Source organism: Ictalurus punctatus, chromosome 20 (assembly GCF_001660625.3).
Source record: "Ictalurus punctatus breed USDA103 chromosome 20, Coco_2.0, whole genome shotgun sequence".
NCBI classification, from domain to species: Eukaryota; Metazoa; Chordata; class Actinopteri; order Siluriformes; family Ictaluridae; genus Ictalurus; species Ictalurus punctatus.
Window position 1 is genome coordinate 20,463,295 of NC_030435.2, and position 6,000 is coordinate 20,469,294.

Consider the following 6,000-nt stretch of genomic DNA (forward strand, 5'->3'; position numbering starts at 1 on the left):
CCCCTGCCGACCTGGAGACGCACAGCAGTAATACAGGATTATTACCAGGATGCATAATAAAGTTTGCTAGTTTGATGCACTTATTGGTTAGCACGTTTGCCTCACACTTCCAGGGTTGGGGTTCTTGGCGTAGAATTCTGTGTGTGCGCGGTTTGCATGTTCTCCCCGGGCTGCAGAGGTTTCCTCCGGGTACTCCAGTTTCCTCCCCCAGTCCAAACACATGCATGGTAGGCTGATTGGCGTGTCAGAAGTGTGCGTATGTATGAATGGGTGTGTGAATGTGTATGTGATTGTGCCCTGTGATGGATTGGCACCGTGTCCAGGGTGTACCCCACCTTGTGCTCCATGCTCCCTGGGATAAGCTCCAGGTTCCCCCAAGACCCTGTAGGATAAGCGGTATAGAAAATGGATGGATGGATGCTTTGATGCACAAATTGTACTCTATTCTACATTTTACTAAAAAAAAATAATAACATCCAGAAATCTAATATATAATTAACATTCACGAAACAAGTTACTTACCTTATTACACCCACAAACAGTATTTCCTTCATCAGCCGCTCTTTTGTTCTCTCTCTTGAAGTTCCATCCATCCATTTGCCATACCACTTATCCTATACAGGGTCGTGGGGAACCTGGAGAACCTCAGTGAACTCTGCACAAGGTGCCAACCCTTTGCAAGGCACAATCTCACACAATACAGACAATATGGGAATGCCAATTTGGGGGAGGAAACTGGAGTACCCGCAGGAATCCCCCAAAACACCAGGCAAGCATTCAAGCTCCGCACACACAGGATTCAGGCTCCCAACCCCGGACGTTCGAGGCAAACATGCTAACCTCTAATCCACCTTGCCCGCCTCTCTTGAAGTTAATAAGACCAACAAGAAAAAAAAGTTACTCAAGTTACTGAGAAATCACAAAGCACAAACTCCTCTGTCCTGAAGATTCTCCCACTGTGGAAAACTTACTGACTGATACTAAGTGCTGACATTGGAGACTCCTTACAAAGATTGGTTGCTTAATGATATCCTGTATATGTCATTATAACATAACTCTCTATAAAACCAGTCATATATTTCTAGCTAGTACATTTTTAGTACTCATACACTTCACTTCTTAGTACAGTCTCTTCTGGTTTTACATAACAGCCCGACCTTGACCAATTTTCAGATATGCTGTGTTCACTCTCACCATTAGATGTCACTTGTTGTTCACTTTACTTTTGCTTTCTTGATTTTTTTTCCCCATATCTTCCAGATATCCCTGACTCTAGCTTTAACCATAAACCTAATAATGGCGTATACAGTATGCATGTACTTATTAACAATGCACACACACTTTTTCATTTATTCATCCTTCTGACACCGTTATGGACAATTATGACAAAAATTCTCTTCTCACATTTGGAGTAATCCTTAATCCTGCTCGACGTCATGATACATCATGTTCGGATGAACAGAACAGCAAAAAAGCAATGCATCTTTGTAATAATAGTAATAACAACCAGAAGCCTTTAAAATGCAACCTCCTTTACAGCAGCATAAAAAAAATCAGATTCATATCAAACGGCTTCTCATTGCTTTCTATCACTTGTTTGTTCTCATGCGTAAAGAAACATGTGATCAGTCTGACATGTGTCCATGTCCATATGTCCTACATGCCATTGTTCAAATATACCCACGGCTCTGACATCAAAAGGGGTTATTTATGGAGCCTGGGATTTACAGACACATTTAACCTTGACACGCCATAGTGATGTGTGGGACACACCTGAAACGCCAAGCTACATCAGCCGAGCACTAATTGTACAAAACCTTCGACAAAAATACACACAAACCTGAGCGTATATGCGACTTTCTCTCATTTCTCGACGCACAGAACTAATCATTCATGTACTAAAATACCAAAGGGAGCTGGTGTTGGTGTAACTGCACTTCACTAAAATAGTTCTGTTGGTTGCAATTTCTCAATCTTCATAGCAGTGCTGCAATCAGCAAATTTATTTCTTGCATTATGAAATATGGGGCCAAGCGTCGGCTACTCTTTTTTTTTTTTTTTTTGGAGACTATTTGGAAATGGAGTGCAAACATTTTTTCCAGGGTGACAATTTGTTTTCATTTATTTACTAAGGGATTCCAATAACTAAAATACTATAATATAACAATGATTTTTGTTGTTTTTTTTTTTAAATAAAACTGATAATGTGTTAGAAGCAAGACTACGTCATTTCTGCAAAAGTTTGAAGGGAAATTTTAAATGGTTGTATATTTGATCAGATTCTCTATCAGAGGGTGCCAATAATTTTGGAGTTAACTCAATCCAAAAAAAAAAATGAAAAAAAAAAAAAAAAAGTTTATTTCAAACTCATCCATATTGGAAGCCTAATTAAATGAAGCTCGAAATATTTATAATTCGTCCTTTCAGAGAAGGAACTACAACCCCGATTCCAAAAAAGTTGGGACGCCGTGTAAAATGTAAATAAAAACCGAATGCTATGATTTGTAAATCTCATAAACCCGTATGTTATTCACAATAGAACATAGAAAACATATCGAATGTTTAAACTGAAGGAAAAAATAAGGTAATGTTGAATTTGATGGCTGCAACACGTCTCAAAAAATTTAGGACGGGGCAACAAAAGGCTGGAAAAGTAAGTGTTAGTAAAAAGAAACAGCTGGAGGACGATTTTGCAACTAGTTTAGGTTAATTGTCAGCAGGTCAGTAAGATGATTGGGTATGAAAAGAGTATCTTAGAGAGGCGGAGTCTCTCAGAAGTAAAGATGGGATGGAATCTGGAAGGAAGCAGATGTTACTCTAAAACCTGTATATACCTTCCAGCATTGATGGTGCTTTTCCAGATGTGCAAGCTGGCCAAGTAACACAAATAGTCAAACAGTGTGTGCTGAGATATTACGAGTGGAATCCGAATGAACTGTTTTTCAAAAATGTTTTAGTGTCAAACGTGCCTTTATCTTCTTGACATATCTGCTCCAGCTGTGCCAGCTGTCATACGCTGCCTCGGATCAGGTCTGAAGCCTGAGAGAGTCATTCTTCTGGTCCTTTCTGTTGATTTTGGGCTTATATTTTGAATTTTGAACTCTTTGGTTCTACTTGAAAACAATGGAAAGGGCTGCAAATGTTTTGCACTCAACTGTCGATGCATGAATTTTCAAGCAAGTTCAGACGTGAACACTAAGATCCCACACAGACCACATCCAGATGAATGAATATTATGTGATTATGTGGGGGATTACGTGTCATAGGGTTTTCCAAACACACCATGACTCAGATGCTTGTATGAAAAGTAACGTGTGGGAGGGAGTGTGCTATCCTGGTGCTATAGCTGCCATCTCAATTCAAACTGGGCCTCCTGTTTTTCTCTTCTGCTATTTACTCTTCTGAACACATCTGAATGAACACCGAGTCGTAAATTAAGTGAGAACAATGCTTACCAAAACACTCTGCACTGATCATGCCAGGGATGACCTTTATTAATGCCCAGCCTCTCTCTCTCTCTCTCTCTCTCTCTCTCTCTCTCTCTTATCTCTCTCCCTCTCTCTCTCTCTCTCTCTCTCTATCTCTCTCTATCTCTCTCTCTATCTCTCTCTGTATCTCTCTCTCCCTCTCTCTCTCTCTCTCTCTCTCTCTCTCTCTCTATCTCTCTCTCCCTCTCCCTCTCTCTCCCTGCCTCTCTCTCGCTCACTCCCTCTCTTTCTCTCTCTCTGTCTCTCTCACTCCCTCTCTCTCTCTCTCTCTCCCTCTCTCTCTCCCACTCCCTCTCTCTCTCTCCCTCCCTCTCTCTCTCTCTCTCACTCTCTCTCTCTCTCTTGCTCTCTCTCTCTCTCTCTCTCTCTCTCTCTCTCTCTCTCTCTTGCTCCCCCCCCCTGCTCCCTCTCTCCCTCTTGCCCTCCCTCTCTCTCTCTCTTTCGCTCTGACCTCTACCCTTGTTTTAAGGACTGTGGCATGACTGCTTCTGTTCTGTCCAAGTTTCCCAACATGCACTTGGATCATCAATCACTCAGTCATAACCATTAATAACAGCCATTCACACCACACCAGACACAGTCACTAATCTCCCAGTCTGTTAAGTTCATTTGTAATTATTTTCCCAGAAAGCCTTGGTTACAGTAATGCACAGCAGAAAGATGAGAAAATGAAGCCCATTTCGAGTTGTTAAAAGATTTTTTGGGGTACATTTTTCGAAGAGTTTCCGATGAAATGCATGTTAGATGTACTTCTATCAAAGCCACATATATCTGACCTTGACCAAAGGGGGGGGGGGAGCAAATACATTTTGATAAAATGACTAAGAAACATAACAGTAGAAGCCCTGGAAACAATAAATCTTTCACATGAATCATTATGTTATTTTAAAAAAATGTCTTTATGTGAATTATGTAACATTATATTTTAAGAAATAAGCTTTTGTCATATTTTGTCTATTTGTCTTATCATAGCAAACCAGAGACTCCAATTCCCAGCAGACACTGCGGCCTACAAACATGGCTGCTTCTGAATACATTCCCCAGGCCACACACACACACACACGCTCCCTCGCGAACAGTCACCCAGCTTCTAATCGAACACATCTGAGCTCAGTCACACAAACACACACAAGACACTTTATAAGGAGACTCTCAGTCATGAACACTTTTACACTCTCTGTCATTACCACGCCGTTGTTGAATATTTCTTCCCTGGTTTTTGACACTGTTTGCTATGATTTCTGCCCTGCCAATCCTCATCTGTTTGCAGATCTCCTGACCTTTGCCTGCTTACTTGTTTATCAATCTGTTTTTTTATTTTATTTATTTATTTATTTATTTTTATTAAAGCTGCCTTACCCACAACTGCTTCCTTCTGCGCCTCCATTACATAACACTATTTCTACTATGAATGGAAAATGTCCATAATTGTAACAAAAAATTGGAAGCACAACTATTCTTTGAGTCTGTGGTATCTGGCATTAAATAATATATTCCTGTTCATTTTTTATAACAAAGAAAATACAAACACAATAGCAGTCGTTGGCAGTGGAGCCAGCCGGTTTTAGTACGCGGATTTGAAGAGTTTTTGTCTTAAAGCCCTCACGTAAACGAACGTGACATGAAGCACTGGTGTTAGACCGGCAGATTGCTCAGTGGAGTCTGTCATGTTGTCTTAAAAAGGAACACATTAATCATTTTTCTTGTCTTGCAGCAGTCTGTGGTGCAACATGACCTCCAGACTGAGGCCTTAAGGCTGTCATGCGTCTGTCTCTCACCGTGTTTCATAACGTCCTTGTGGGTAAAGTCAGAGATAAGAGAAAAGAGTAGAGACGCAGTAACAGTCTCATAGCAGCAATTAGCAGCAACGACGTAATGACGGATTTGGGGAACCGTTGCCCAGGTGTACCAGTCCATACGCCATGCCAAAGAAGTCAGGTACGAAGGATTGTCCCGTGGTGGACTATTAATAATAAGAATAACATTTGAACAGTAGTTAAGCATCAGTATTCCACAGTGATGTTGAAGTGCGTTGACTCGTTTTCTATAACAGCAGCTGTGACAATAGTGCCAACTCACACAGTAATGCAAATCACAGGTTTATAGGCTATTAATGTGCTCTTTCTAATACTGTTAGAAACTATTGTTGCTATGGTAACACCTCATTCAAACGGTGTTGTTATTTAACAAAGAGTATTGTCTAATTATTCATATGGAAATTTTATGGAAGGAGTCAGAGAGAGATGTCAGTCAGAGCTTCACTATACTAGTGCCTAGTGTGTGTGTGTGTGTGTGTGTGTGTGTGTGTGTGTGTGTGTGTGTTTATTGGGTCACATCATACCACACCGTTGTTGATTATTTTCCCATAATAACATGCCCCCAAGTGATTTATTCATTACCTAAAGACTGACTCGGTTCATTTTGACATCAGCCATTGTGACAAGCATTACACTCCAATGAGTTACTCTGCCTTGTAGGCCAATTTCATTTCATATTTCTTCTTATGAGATCT